At 43.6% G+C, this 16,183-nt stretch overlaps 1 protein-coding gene across 11 annotated transcripts in view; it reads left to right on the top strand.

Annotated features, from left to right (window-relative positions):
* The window catches only part of CNOT4 (CCR4-NOT transcription complex subunit 4), an 82,880-nt gene that overhangs the window by 2,930 nt on the left and 63,767 nt on the right, over positions 1–16,183 (top strand). For 6 of the 11 annotated variants that reach the window (XM_072355753.1, XM_072355802.1, XM_072355739.1 and 3 more), the window contains exon 1: positions 12,342–12,713. The exons of 1 other annotated variant lie outside the window; for it this stretch is intronic. The gene's annotated coding sequence lies outside the window, so the exon portion shown is untranslated. Of the gene's footprint in view, positions 1–12,249; positions 12,714–14,368; positions 14,494–16,183 lie in introns of those variants that run through there. 4 more of the 11 variants (XM_072355764.1, XM_072355822.1, XM_072355747.1 and 1 more) reach the window with 3 other exon arrangements.

A 16,183-nucleotide genomic window follows, 5' to 3' on the forward strand; every position in this document is an offset into this window, starting at 1 on the left:
CTAATGCCCAAGAGACCATCCTTAATCTCCTAATCTTGAGTATCACTGTGATCACATCCTGCATGATATAAAATGCATTGCGGATGAAAAAGATGCCTTCTATGTATGTATTTCTACATACAGACCAAGTCTTCCCCTTCTGAAATACGGCTTTTTCTCCAAAAAGTCGAAAGCATTTCTGGCTACTGATCAGACTGCAAAACTTCTTCGAGTTTTTATTTTGGCTGATGCTAACACCGTGCATTTCATCTTACTCATCTGTAAAAATGGATAGAACATTTCACAGGAGCCTGGAATGTTGATCAACTGGATCTTTAGCCTGGCCCTATGTGAAAAAAAAATGCATTTTTTGGGTTATGTTAGCCAGGTAAAATCCTTGACTTCACTTGCCATGCAGGATAATTTTCCTGAAAACTTAGCTGACTATAATCCTTTCTTTGTTGCAAAAAGCTGTGTTTTATACATCAAGATAATTAACTCAGCATCAAATCTAAGAAGAAAAGTGCAAGACCTTTCCCTGCAGTGATTCTCAAAAAAGATAACTTTCTAATTTCTCTGTCTTTCATCCTAGATATTTCTACTGTCACCATGGTATCTAAGCTCATCAGAGAAACCGTGTGGTTGTTGCTAGCTTGGAAAAGTGGTTTATCTAGTCCAAGACAACAAAGAGCTAAATGTTCTCAAGGTTATATGAATACCTTCCTCAGGATCTGGGAGTGGGGAAAAGGGAGCAGAACAATGGCAAGTGCTGTCCTTCCTATGTCAATTACAACAATATAGGCATCTGGTCATAAATGAGTGCCCTGGTCAATGCCGTCAGTTATTTCCCCGCTCAACAAACGGGTATTTATGATCCCTGTTTGAGCCGTAGAGGTTCTTGGCTGTGTAATGTCTCATGAACTATTTTGGCAATTAACTTTTCGCTCTTCTTCTCTCTCCCAGAATGAAGAATAGCTTTTGCCTTCATTTTTTAATCTGTTAGTTTGCTTTTTTTATAATTCCTTCACTTAGGTTCTGAAGGGAATGAGCCCGTTACTAACGTAGGAGACATGAAACCATTGTAGTGTTATAACAGCTTGTAATTGACAATGAGAGGTAGAGAAACATACAGCAGGGAAAATAAGAGAAAAACAATATATAAGTAATGTGGAGATATTTAGCATAGTAAGTAGAAATGTTGGCACGTCGACTGCCTTATTGATATTCATTCTGTTCAGTGATTTCTGTATCAGATTTACAGATGGTTGATGTTTTTACTGGTTTCCAACCTCACAGTCTCAGACTTTATTCTGAAATTCACATTGAGCTATTTCCAAGGCACCTTGTACCCTGCCGGCTGACTGTTGGATTCTCATCAGAGAATGGCTGCGCTGAAATAGATGTAAGGCACGGAAGTGTAATGAGGTCACTGGCAAGACTGAAGGTGTGAAAGGTTGCGCAAAAATGCCTGTGCTAATAATGCACAGAGGTTTTTTTTCCAGTGGTAATGATAGAGGAGATGGGAGAGAAAGCATCTGGACAGTCATAATCTGAGCTAAATCATAAAAAATCAGGCCTTTATGCCTACAAACTGAGTTAATTTGATACAGGAACCCATGAGACTTGAGAAAAATAGCATCTCAGAATGCTTCCTATACTGCAGCGTAAATTTGTCTCATAAATTGGACTGCCATTCATTATTTTCCTAGTGCCACCTACTTCCTTGGAGTTCTCTGGGTGCAAGATGGTAAGCTCCTCCACGCTAAAAATGTGTGCAGAATTCATCTTGCACACTTCAGGCAGTCGGTTACTAAAGTACTTGCCTTGATGCTCTGAGATTGCCTGTTCATACAGGGATCTCCTTCAAATAGGCTATGCAAGAAAGGATTTGCTTTCAGATTCAGTCCATTTTTGGTTTGTTGAAGTTTTCAGAGATGAGAAAGAATTATCCTCAGCTGCAAGAATCTGAAGGGCACGGACAGAACAAATCAAATCTCAGGAATGGGCAACTGTGTTAATTAGCTGTGTTGTCAAATTATTTCACTAGAAGTCACTGGTCTGTTGAAGTCTCCTCCTGCCTTATTTGGTTATGACTGCTGCAGAAGGATAATGAGAAGCAATGTTAGCTGTTCACATTTAATAGGGCAATTGTTGAGACTACATGTTCAATAACTCCTACCAAGGTGACACCTTAGACATTGAAGCACTAAACTATATTACATGCTTGAGTAATCAAGTCTGGAGTTTATGGCTTGTGCTCATTCAGTTGCTTGAGTGCTTAATAGTATAATAGTGGAAAACCTTTATCTTATGTGCAGGTTTTCCAAGCTTCTTGGCACACATAACTTTCAAGCCTTTCTTCTAGATGATGTCAGATAGTCAAAATGAATTTCCCTTATCATTCAAGAGCATTCCTGTTCTAAATCAGACAAAGCTAAGCTTCTGTCTTTGAAATGTAATGCTAAGAACACCTTGTCAGCTAATCTGAACTCTTCAATAAAATGAGACCTAACCAATGGAGAAGACAAAATGCTTAGAGTTAATTTTGTGTCTGCAGGTGTCCAACATGATAGAATGGTAATCCTTTATGTCTTCCTGCAAGCCCAAACTACTAATGTGGTAAATGAACTTTTGTGGTATTATAATGGATAACAAAGCATACGTAGGCGAATAATTCATTCCAAAGTTAATAACCTATTGAAAACATACATTCAAGAAATGTATTTGGTTGATATTATTGATATTGATAATATTGAACTGTAAATTGATTTGAGGAACAGAAATTCAAAGGTCAAGAACATGCAGAAAAAAATATAGTGACCCACATTCATTATTACGGTTGGTATCCGCATAAAGGTTCATACCAGTTCTCATTCCATAGACAGCAGTAAATTGTGGTTATGATCTCAGGATACCTTTACATCTTGTGCTATCTCTTTACAAGCGGCAATCAATATTTGCTTGGAAACAACACTCTGAATGTGTCATCGGGCTGCATTCCTAAGCATCTTGCTATTAACAACATCATTCTTTTTTTTTTTACGCATCTCTTTTATTTAATGCATAGTCTGTCTGCAGAGACAAGAAGTTGCGGTGAAGTCCAGCCCAAGAGAAGCCTGAGGTACTGACTCATTCTAAGACACCAAGAAAAGGTTTGCTTGTAGATGTATTTAGAACATAACTACACAATGACACTAAGCTATGTAAAACACCTGAACATGAGGTGGCCTTATGTTTAATGAAGATTTGATGGTGCATTTTGGGTGGCTTACCTTGACGTTGTTTTATCCTGGCAGATGGCAGATGTGTTTCAAAGTAATTTTCCAGAACTTCAAAGAAATTTGAGTATCAATTTTGCACTAAGATCCAGCCGCTGCTAAAAGAGGGATTAATGTCTCCCCTTCACTGCAGGAGTTGAGAACATTTGTTCAGATTGGGAGAGGCTTACTGTGTCCTCCTCCTGAGTTGAACACACATTCCCTATCTCCCATAAAGGTTGGCCATGTACACTCTCAATCTGTCTTAGTGCCACTTCATTTTGCAAAAATATTTAAAACTTTCACTGGATATGGAACTGGAACCTGCCAGGGAGGCTTAAAGATAATTTCACCATTCAAATGAGTGATCTGACCACTAGGTAAAGAATATTTCTTATGCGGTTTGCTTCATTCTGTAATTCTTTGGGGAAAAAGCATCCACCTCGAACAAAATAATCAAGAAAAGCACAATCCAAAGCATTTGACTTTCTGCCTGAATCATGAAGAAATGTAACCTAAGTTCCTATTACTATGGAGAATTCTTGGAAGCCTGAGCCATGCGTGAAAGGGGGACACCACTTCCACCAGGTGTGTGAACCTGCCCAGCTATAACCTTTTTTACCTTACAGTTTTTAAACCAAGATAATCTATATTTCCAACTCTTTTTTTTCCCCTGATCTCAGTGAGAACAAAATTGGGGTTTTATTTGTATTGATCTGAACTACTCTTTTAATACTTTGTGGGTTTTTTGGTCTTTTTTTTTTTTTTACCTACTCAGACAATTCAGTGAGTCATGTAGCCCCAGCACTCTCAATAGGCTGATCTCTTGTCTGAATGTTCTCTCTTTTTATTCATGGCTCCATAAAACGGATCCAACTTCAGGTCTGGCTTTCATGCATAACCCCAGAAAAAAGGACTTTTTGAGGAGTTAGTCTCCCTCAGGATGTAACAGCTTTCTTTCTTGCTAGGACTCCTTGTTCATAACGAAAACTTACCTCCTTATCTCTTTAAATACAGTGCAAACATAGATTTGGAGAAAATTATGAAATAGTTGTTGACATAAAAAATTAAGGAGGGAGAACTAAAGGGAGACAAATAAGTAGGTTCTGCCACCACACAGAACAAGTGTCACTGAATGTGATATGTGTTCTTGCACAAGGCTCCTGACAACATCCTTCTCAACCAGGTTGTGGCTGGAGGAAGCTTGCCTCCCAGAGCCAGCCAGCATGAGCACTGCTGTGGTGGGACAGGAGGAATCACCTTTCTAGTTGCCTTTTGTTGCATGTGGTAACATGATCAAGCTAACCAAACTTGGACTTAAACACCTTACAGGCAATCCAGTTGTGCTGTCGGTCTGCTGTTCTGCAGCCACAGTCTCTGCAGACTGTGCTGCCAGGGCTCACTTTTAGAGCTTTTATTTAAAACATGCTTGAATTTCATAGTTAGAAAGCTTCAAAGAGGGCTTAAAGCAACCATCCTTTTGAACCTGTGCGTGCTGAATTTCTTGGAGACTTCTCTCATGAACTGTTTGCCTCATGACACACAGAACTACTAAACTGTAAAGGCTTATAAAAGAGTCAGACAAGTCATGAAAACCTAAGGCGGCTCTATTTATCCTCTTAATTCCTCAGTTATCTGAGATGAAAGGTACCATTTAAAGGTAGATGCTGTGTCATAACCAAGTTTTCATAAGGATTTACACTACTCAGAATATTAGCCAGGTGCCTTTTACAGTTTTGATTGTTCAGTCACATCAACAATTAAAAAGCAGTGCTTAATAAAACTCAATTAGGCCATCAAGTTTGCTTTTGTACAGGAGTATAACAGAACCATTCTTAGTCTTTTAGCAGTTTCACTTCAGCAGATTTTGAGACCTGTGTTCTTTGTTTCTACTCTTTACTTTTCATTACAGCAATTTTACCTCAATAAATTGATACTGCACCTATTCAACTGTTTTAAAATGAAATCCACATGGGTGTTTTCTCTTACTAAGTCAAGACAAGAAGCTGGGATTTTATCTAGATCTTAAAGATGAAATGTTAACTCGCTCATCTTTGTTAGGATCTCAGCTGAGACGACATACTGTTTACCCATCCTGAGGTGAGAAGATACAACTTCATTCTAGTGAGGTGTGAGAGATCTCCCTCTGATTTCTGCACCTTTGAAGTTGGACAGCGGTGAGTCAAGGCATAAACTGCTCTGAAGAATGAGGAAAGGTATACATTACTCAGAAGGAAGAAAGTCCAGTGTCTAGATTCCTATCTGCAAAGAGGACTAAAGAAGAAAGCAACTAGCAGCTCACTTCCCTCATGCCCCTAATTTTGGTAAAGTCTCATTACCAAAGTGGGAAGGAGCAGGCTTCCCACTGGCTCCTGATGCCCTTATTCTGCTGGTTCTGTGCAGGAGGGTGAGGAAAGTGCCTGCCCACAGATGAGCTGAATGGATACCTCTGAAGGGCAACAAAGCTGCCTGTGTGCAGGTAACCTGTTGCAAAGCTGCCTCTTATGCATCATCCCACACATCTTCTTCTACAGCGAATTCCCTGATTTCTCCTCTAAGCAGACTTTTTGTTACCCACTGTTCTTGCTTAGTCATAACTGTACCCTGAAGTCTTTGTAAAATTCATTCCAACATCATATGTCCATGAGATTAAACATGGAAATCTCTGGATACATTTGGTAATATCTGGAGAGTGTCTACTTCTTTTTGGATCATTTGTAATACTGCACCAATGCATTCCACAGTGAAGGTCTGATATCAAGTCTGGAAATCTTGGGCAGGAAACTGCAGAATGAAAACTCATCTATCAGAGGAGCTGAGTTTTCAGAGTCCTCAAAAAAAGTTGCCAACGTTCACCTGTTCTGAAAAACAGTATTTTCATGGGATCCTGCACAAATAGCTGCATCTGAAAGTTTCTGAAGTTGTTGCTTTTAGACATGACATTGTTTTTTTTCTTAGAAGAAATACTGCTAGGAATGGACTAAACCAAAAATCTCAGCATATTCTTCCTTCTGCCGACATCAACCCAATGACTGTGCAGTGTGTTCTAAGGCCCAGCAAAGAGTGAGATTGTATAAAACAAGTGCTTCAGTCAAGGGTCACGCAAGACATTAACAATGGAAGTGCTGATGGCATCTGTACAGAAGATGCTCCCTGCTCTCACTAGCTCTCGGTCCAGCACTGTTGTGCCACCGGAAGAGAGATGCTCAAGGGGAGGTGGAGCAGAAGGAGACGAGCAGAGTAGCACCAGGCACACAGCACAGCAGTCACTCTGTCAGCACGTCAAGTGCAGGCTGTTAAGAAGAGGAGATGTTCTCTATCAGAATATAAGGTCCCAATTTCTCTGTACAACAAGCACATCTATGTCACAATGAGTCTCAGTTGTGGCTCTACCTATATGCAAGACTGACCTTATTATTCTGGGATCTCTCATTTGTCATCATTACAGTCAGGTTCCTGCAGCTCCTTAAGGAACATACTCATATTTCTGATAAACAAATGCTTCAAATTTCCTATCTAATGTATTATTTTGGCTATCTTACCTACCTAATCTCAGGCTTGTCTCTCTAACAGCATTATTTATATAGTACAAAATAAGCTGCAGTAGCTCACATTCCTTTGGCTAAAGGAAGTAGAGCTGCCTGAAAAACTGCAAGGCTGCAGCTAGAGCTTGGCTGGTGCAATATACTTACAAGCACGGAAGTTGGCCCCTGCCCCTTAGCGCAGCAGACAGGAGAGCTCCTGACACTCCTGGCCTGTGCAGAACGTGGACTCAGATGCTGCAAGACTGTGGAAATTCTTTATACTAACACTTCATGTTTATACCGTGACTATGGAATCAATGCAGTATAAGGGATTGCATTTTCCCAAGTCATGCGCTTTTTAATTTACTCTCAGCAAATCCCATACGGCTGAGGCATTTTTATAAGAATGCAAGCAATTCTGGAGCTGTGTAGAAAATGCTGACTGCTGCTGGATGCAGGAAGAGAAGGGCAGAACAGAAAAAAATACATTCCTTTGAACACACTAATGTAGAAGGCAATTAGGGAATACAACAATAATGAGCAATAATTTTCTCTCGTAATGTATGTTGAACTTTAAAGAGCAGGTGAGGACTCACTGAAAACAATAACAGGTAGCATAATGAAGTCCTGTCTACACAGGGATGTTACTTCAAATGCTTTGGGTGAGTTGTCTCGCATGCATTCACCAGGATTGTTTTAAAGTGACTGGGCTTTCGTTTTGCATGAATGAAACCCAGGCTTACCAGCTATAAGCTGCACTAAGCTCAGACGAGGATTCTGTCCATTCTCTCAATCATTTTCCCTCATCACATAACACGATATAGTTTATTTGCTGTCTGGCCCCTGAGTGCCCTCTTCTGTTACGAGATCATCTGGATTAAATCTAGCTGAATGCTGATGGGTTCCTTTGCAATTCCAGCCCTGCCAGCCAAATTTGCACACTCCAGAGCACAGCCTCTTTTCTTCCCCTGATACCGTAACGTAGGTTCTGTGTAGCAAATCCATACCCAATTCTGTGACGTGCCCTAAGCACCATGATTTGTCAAGCTGAATGCAAAGAAGAGGCGTTCCTGAGAGAGGGACCGGTGCCAGCAGAAAGCAAATACCGGTTGGACTACAAGAGCATGAAAGATTTGAGCAGGACCTCCAGGACTTTCCTTTCCAAATGCCTAGAACTGGATGAGTTGGAAAAGATTAATACAAATCACCGCTGAACCCCAGTATTGTAATGTAGTCCTGGGGCTTCCAATAGCTGTCAAATGATGTCACTTCATATGGGGAGTTGTAGAGCTAATGTATTTTTCAAACTGCTACACTGAAATGCAAAGACTGAACTTACAAAAATGCTTTTTGAAATCCAGATAGATGGTGAGCTCGAAAACTCTGAAGAGAGAAATCCTGCTATCATGTCCTGTATTAGATTGCAGCTTTGCACCTGTAACCCAGGCAATATCTGGATGCCATCAGTGACAGTGGAAATGAGTTGCGGGATCCATGAGTCTATCTCCACCAGCTCGGCACTGCCTTCCCCAGCATGGCCGCTGTGGTCTTCCACAAATGAGAACCCAACCCACGTCCTCACCTCATGCTGCTTGGCTGCTGCTCTCGCTGTCGTGCAAGCAGTGTGGAGGCACTGCAGGAGTTAAAGGGAGCATGGATTGCAGGGCAGGCTTGCTGTTAACAGTGGAAGCAGAAAGGGAAAAAGCAACAGCAGATTTACTTTAGCTCATGCTATGTTCAGCACACTGTGCTCTTAGCTCCTTTCACATTTTATGAGACAAATTACCAAAATTAAACATTTCAAAATGCTGAGATTATGAGACACTTAAAATCAAATCTTTAGGAATATAAAATTCTTGGATTTGGGCCAGTTGCTCTAAAATCTGTTCCTTCCTAATGTATATGGTGCTGACCTGCATGTGCTATCAGATACATTAATGCTAAGATAGCATTCCATTTTAGTATTTTACTATCACACAGAGCAGGGCAATGCTACCTCCTTGCTTGTCAGTATGATGTCTCTCATTTACTTCTGCAGCTGAATACATTTCAGTACCCTTCTGTGCAATGCTGAATTCCTTTCTGACTTATCTACTGCCTTCCTTGGTATGACTTTTTCCTCATCTCTTGGAAAAACACTTCAAGGTAACAACCCTGCCAACATGCACCTAGAACTGAAAGCTTGAATCCTGTTGCTGGTCAGCTCTCATCAATTCTGAATCTTCTTCTTCCCATTTCAGCACCAGCACAGGCTTTCTATACCAAGGATATATGAAATGAGAGGCATGCTACTTAGTTAAACACCACTGACTTCCCTGGGAACATCAATTTCCTAGGGAAGCCCAAGCTGAAGAAGCAGATGGTAATGACATCCCAAAATTGAGAGAAAAAGGAAACCTATTATCATTGGCACTGTGTTCTGTGTAGAAATGACAAATATTTGCAATTTGTCTCTGGCAACCGAGGCACCATAATGATGATGAACATGAGCCCTGCAAGCTGCTCGAGGCATGAAAAAATGTTTCAAAATAGAAAAAGAGAATAGGAAGGAGATGTCCATGGTTCCTTTGAATGGCTTTTAGCACAGGAACCAGAAGGCACTAGAAGAACTGGAAGGATGCTTGTGACAATTTGTGTTCACTCGCATGCAAGTATCTAGCTTCAGAAAAGGCTAGAACAAGGAAAGAAACACACAGGGAAATTTGCTAGAAATTATGCAGAAGGAAAAAAAAACCTCTGAAGAATATTTAGATGTTATATTCATACTAGTACTTCAAGTGCATACCAAGGTTAATATGAATAGCCATGACTTCCTGTAGGTTCCCAAGGATCTCCGTGTCCCTTCCAGAAAACAGGAGTGATTTCTGCTTTCCTTTCCAAAGATAAGTGTACTTAGCACTTAAGGTGTGTCATGCCAGAGCTAAGCTGAGTTAGTAAAGGTCATCATGAAAAACATGGGCCGAGGCATCCCAAAGTTCTTACCTTCCCCTAATAACAAAAGTTCTTAACCAAAAAAAAGAGTCACAAAGATGCTTGTCTTTTATATCTTTGGCTACAACACGTTCATTTTTCACCTCTATATCCTCTCGCTTAAGAAAGAGCAGAACAAAATCCCTCATCCTGTTTTCCTGAGCAGTTTGGACACTTCCTCCTTCTCTCATACATTTTGAGCAAGACATAGTGAACATCTGTCACTTGCAGCAAATATCGATCAGTGTCTGCATGGCTCCTCCACCTGACCTTCAATTTGCCAACAAAGCCCTTCGTTATTATTCTACAGCTACTTGGAACAGTCATCCAGTTCTTTTCTCCAGCACGTTTGCCCATTAAAAGGCACCACTGGCACAAAGACATCTGGGTCTCCCAATGGGAATGGCAGCATTGTTAACATATGCAGCGGTCCAGGGAGCAATTCAGGGAGCTTTGCAGACGATCTTGAAGACCTCACGTAAGTACTTCTCTGCTCCTCATCCAAAACAGGCATGGAGAAAAATTACTCTTTTTTTTATTACCTTTTTTTTTCCTTCCAAGATCTGAAGGCTACAATCATGTTTCTTCCCAAGATGCTCTGCTGTATCACCGACCTGTTTGTATTAAGGGCAGGAGAGCTCTGCCATGTTTCTTCCTGCCATTAGAAGTGGCATTGACTAACAGAGAGATGATGAAAACAGCTTGGTTTCTCCTCAAGTTGCAGAACCTAGCAGGGTCCTGTATGTGGTCCACACAGCACTGACTGTGGAACATGGCAGTTCTGCTACATGGTGTGAATTTATGGAGGGCAGCGTGTGTGTATGGGGAAATGGAGGGCAAACCAAAAAAAGTACATCATTTGGATACATGTCTTTACTCTAGCTGATATACATTGGTTATTTCCACAAAATATGCTCTGAAAAGTTTTCCTTCTGGATATGGATATGATTTCTTAAGGAGTCATTCCAGACCTATTCAAAACAAATCAAGCAATCTTCAGCCATGAAGGCATTCTTCAGATTATTATTGAATGGTGCTGAAGTCTGTGTTCATATGGGGCTCAAGGAAAGGAATATGAACAGCCACTTAGGAAGGGAAAGTCTCCTCAATAGTGGACTTAAAAAACCACAGACAGTCTTAACTCACCCATGAATTGCAGCTTTCAGATAGATCCTTTTAATTCATCTTTTAGATACATTTTGGACTCTTATTCAACAGAACACATTGCCAGGTATTAGGTGTGTCATCAATTACATTGTTTATGTAAGCTACTTACATAATAGGCACTTCTGGGACCTAATGGTTTATACAGAGCTTGACACGGAAACGTGCAAAATATACACTATCTCATTTGTATATTATTTTTATATATACGTACTTCAATTGGATTATTATGCAGCTCTACATATGATGTATGTGTTCCAGTTGATTATATAAGCAAAGACTTTCTCACATAATAAAGCTGTTTCAATTTCACTGCGTACTTTGTTTCCAAGAGAGCACTACATTTCTGTTACCTATGTCAGGACTACTAATGAAAACTATTTATTTTTATGTGATCTGTAGCCGGAAATAGTAAAGTTAATTCACTGAGCTTTCTTGGTATAGATATACTTATATCAGTATAAAAAGTTATACACATGAGGTCACATTAGCTTGCCTCGGGAAGAACAATCCATGCCAACACGAGGCACTTCACTGCTAGTGGAGCATTTGCTTTGAGGCTGTTCAATACATAGAAATTCAGAGGTAAATGACAGAATATCCCGAGTTGGAAGGGACTCATACGGATCAGACCTTAAGTCTGAGAGTGATGTCCAACTTTCCTTGACCTCCAGCAGTTCTGGGCTGTGCCCACAGCCCTGTGCATTCTGTTCCATGCCCCCCGCCCTGTGGTGCAGACCCTGCCCCTCACCCCCAGCTGTCCCTCCCCTGGCCCAGCTCCATGCCGTTCCCTCGGGCCCTGTCGCTGTCACACAGAGCAGAGCTCAGCGCTGCCCCTCCGCTCCCTGTGAGGAGCCGCAGCCGCCATCAGGCCTCCCCTCAACCAACCGAGGGAAGGTGAAGAACATCACCATGTCACTGAACAAAACAGCCACAGCAGCACTCCGTGTGACAGCTGCTCCGGCACGAACCCTGTCCCCTAGCAATGGCTGAAGTAACCAAGCCCGTATGAGTTTCCGTCAGCACGGAGACCAAAGTCAAGGGAGAGATTCCTTCCTTGAGAACGGGCAGGAAGGAAGGATGCTTCGTTCAACGTTACTCACGGCCGCTACACACGAAAACACAATTTCCCTGTTTGTAACTGGAGAGAGGAAACCAAGCGCACGCCAGTTCCCGTGTCGCCGCTTTCTGCTTCGAGCGGGAAACGGACCCGGGATACCCGGCAGCGGCACTCCGGCCCGGTGCCGACAGTCCTTACAGAGCCGTGACGCAGTGGCGGCCCGAGACTCTCCGGCTCTCCCCGGCGGCGGCAGCGAACCGTCCGCGCTCGTCCCGGCTGAGCCGCCTACAACTCCCATCGCGCCTCGCGCCGTCGCCGTCGCTTTCCGTCCCCGCGGCCGCCCCTCGCCGTTGCTCCCCGCCCACTGCCGGCGGCGCAAGCGCAGGAGAGGCGGCGTCCAGGGCAAGTCTCCCTAATGTAAGATGGTGGCCGGGCTGGCAGCGGAGCGCCCCGAGCTCGGAGATTCCGCGTCTCTCGCCTAAAGGTCGTCGGAGCAGCCGCCTGAGCGCCCGGCCGGTCCGCCGCCACAGGTCCCGCCCCGGGAGCGCCGCTGCGGTTTTCTCCCCGCGTTTCTCCTCGCCTTCTCTCGCCTTCCCTCCCCACCCTTCTCCTCCTCCTTCTCCCCTCTCCTCCTTCCCCGCACGCTCACCCACCGCCCGCCCCCGCCGGCCCGGCCGCCACCGCCGCCGCCGTCGGGCAGTGCCGCGCAGGGAGAGCCGCGCACACGCTCCGCGGGCCGGGCAGGGACGAGGAAGGCGGGTGAGTGCGAGCCAAAGGCCGGGCCGGGGAAGGAAGGAGGGAGAGGCGAGGAGGAGGAAGGGGGGGGAGCCGAGCCGAGCCGAGCCGCTCTGCCTACCAGAGCGCTGAGGCTTCGCCGGGACGGCGCAGGCCTCAGCCCACCCCCCCGGGCTGGCCCTGGCGGCGGGGGGACGCGCCGGGCCGGGGAGGCGCGCGGAATGGCCCGGGCCGGGCGGGCGGGCAGGGCGCGGGGTGGCGCCTCCCGGGCCGGGGGCGCGGGGCAGGGGCCGGGCCGGGTGCTGCGCCCGGAGCCGCCGGGCCTCCCCCGCCGGGCGCCCGCCGCCTCTCGCCTCGCTTCCACCGGCCGTTCGGGGAGGCCGGGCGCGGGGATCTCAGCGTGATTCGCTTCGGGGCTGCGTGGAAATTTCCTCTCTTCTCCTTCCTCCTCCCCAGCGCTGTGGGCTCCATTTGTTCTTATGATTTGCACTTTTTTTTTCTTTTCCTTAAAAGAGAGGCAAACAGATGGTAAATGGCAGCATCTTGTTTTTCGTGTTATTTTGGACTGTCCGTGTAACCTCCCGACATCTGTCTGTTAGTAGAATAATCGGTATGTAACTTTCCGTCTCGCAAAACACTGCAAGCCCTTTCCATTTTGTGCCTCGGCAGAGGCAAATGACAGGGCTGTGTGCGGACCCTGCGCCGACTTCCACTGGCTGTCAGAGCTCTGCCTGCCAATCTGAGCGAGCTGCTGTCGGCTGCATGTGTGCAGAAGCAGAGAGGGAGAATGTGCTGGATAATTACCTCCAAAACACTTCTTTACTGTGCCTGAGAGGATGTAATTGGCCTTGGTTTAAATCTGTGTGTCAGCACGGTAATACCAAGCGTGTAGTTATCAGCAGAAAGTTCTCTTTGGACCATATGTTAGCGAAGGAAAGTCTTCTGCAGGTTAAATCAGTGGATGCTCTTGGCCTGCAGATGTTAGCTCGCTCCTGCCCGAAAGTTTCAGAAGTTACTGTTGGCCAAGTGTATGTTTACTGAGCCTCTACCAATTTCTGACTTGCTGGGTTTTAACTCTACGTTTCATTTTAGTTTTAAGATGCCTCTGCTTGAACATCCCTCTACTTTGCCATGGTGTTCACATGAGGATTGACATGAGCAGAAGACAAACTCGTACAGGCAGATGAATATGCAAAGGAGTGATAATGCTCCTGTCCTCCCTGTGTTCCTGTTTGTTTCTTGGTAGCTTTTTTCCTTTTTTGTTAAATACAGTCTTACAAAGAGCAGGGAACGAAACAGCTGTTTGGTTTGAGTAGAGAAGTTGTTTTCATACAGCCTTCAAATACTCAAATGTGTGTCTGACTTCTTAGCATCTCTCTAACGTATTTGAACCTTAGGCTATGCTCTAGTTCACTGAGTTGCACCTTAAGCCTTTGGGACTCTGTGGTAGTTCCTAGCTCATGAGCAAGATGAACACATGTAAGTGTTTAGAAATGCTTGGCAGTTGAACTTGGCTGAATTGCAACCAGAGTTCATTCTAGGGGAAAGGATTGTTTTGGAAAGGGGGAATACAATGATAAAATGATCTGTGCTGTGAACTTGCTGTTTCTTCAGGTGCCTCTTTTTACTTTTTTTTAATGATGGCCCTTGGATGATCCTAACAGCTGCTCTCTTTCCAGAGGGAAGGTGGTGAGCGCCTTTCAAGAATAACACTGAGTTAACGCACTGATATCTCTTCTTCAGAAAGTTTAGGAACTTCTAGAGTGCCTTCTGAGTAAAGGACTTGGGGAGAGAATATACACAAGTACGTGGCTTTCTTCTGTTCTTCCTTCATGGCTGTTGTTCAGGAAAGTTAGGGCACTTCGTACGTAAGTGAAACATTTTGAGATTACTCTGACCAAGATCTTAAGTACAGGCCTTGAAGGCTTAACTTTGGCAGCTCTCAAGATTTTGCCTACCTCTCTGAAATAAATGAGATTGTTTTAGATAGCAGCTACCTGTGCTTACGAAACATCTTTGTGGTGGCTGGTTTAGGCCTTGGGCTAAGGCCTATTGGGCCTTGGATGACTACTTTCATTGCCCAGGTAAGGTGAGGCTGAATGCTAGGCCTTACCACAATGGAAGGAAATCAGTTGCTCAGCAAGACCACTAGCATCAAGGGTTGCCACGCTTTCACATGGAGAATGGTGTCTCAGGTTGTACAGACCACAGTTTGTCCCACTTGCATTTGTGTAGTATTCTTCATGTGACAAATCTGTACAAAGATTTCCTACCTTGCATTTTTTTTCTGATCTTTCTATTGTGTGTTTAGTCCTTTAGGATTTTGGTGCTTTCTTTGCTTTCTAGCGTGTATCTTTGGCCTGTTTCATCATATGGGAATGGTGTGAGGAATTAAGATTTGGTGAATAACTAGACATCTCCTTGGGCCTCTTCTTGTCTTTGGAGAATAGTCCAGGGATTGGTACCTTTCAAGACATGGTTTAACAGTTGTTAACAAGTTGATAGTTGTAAGCACTTAGCAGATTTGAAAGCTGAAGTTGGGCAGGCATTAGGGTGCTGCTCAGGTCTTCTGGTTCTGCCTGTAAGCAAATGGGGAGGGCAATGTAAGTATCTAGCAGGCAGTATTTATAAGCTCTGTGAGTGAAAGTGTGTATATGTTCTTCTGTTAAACTGTTTGGATGCCAGGTGCATGTTTTCATCAAACTATGTGTCATATCACAAACTTTGATTGTGTGTTTGGTTTTGTCAGGTGACATTTTTCTTGATGAAGAGTCCCTTTAAACTCACATTTCTTGTTGTGGAATTGTATTAAACAGTCTCACTAATTTAGTATATGTTCAGATTTTTGGTTCTGGCTAGCTGTTATTAGACTCTTTACTCCAGCTTAAAGAAAGGAATCAGTGTTTAAAATAGTGAATTCTCCATAGCACTTAGATCAAGTTATTAGGCTTGGTGGCTTTGGGATACTGTTTCTTTTCCTTCGTCCTGGCTGTTCTGGGGGTATGGCAAATCCATGGTATTTTTGGTAGGAGGTCTTTCATTTCGGTGGGACTTAGAAGTGGACGTGCAGGCATCCAGAAACACTCCAAAAGTACAGGCCAGAGAATGACACTCCTTCTCATCCCTTTTCTGCAAATCTTAAAAGCTCTGTACTGTATTCTGGAGCAGGATATGATAGAATTAATTTCTCAAGAGTGAATTGATAATTTGAGTGTTTTTATTACTTACTTACTCTTTTCCTGGTTTTCGAACTGGGGAAGGGATTTGAGGTCAATATAGTGGATTCTGTGCATCTTCTAGTCAGTGAGTTTAAAGACGAATACAAAGGCCAAGAGATAAATTATAATAATATAAATTATTATATTGGTGGAAGCAGAGCTTAGCTCTGGGCTGGGGCTTGTTTCCAGAGCAGTACTGTGAGCTTCTACCAAGATCTGTTTGTTTGGTTTTTTTTTTTTGTTTTTTTTTTTTTATAAAGGAAGATGGCAAAACTT

Source organism: Excalfactoria chinensis, chromosome 1 (assembly GCF_039878825.1).
Source record: "Excalfactoria chinensis isolate bCotChi1 chromosome 1, bCotChi1.hap2, whole genome shotgun sequence".
NCBI classification, from domain to species: Eukaryota; Metazoa; Chordata; class Aves; order Galliformes; family Phasianidae; genus Excalfactoria; species Excalfactoria chinensis.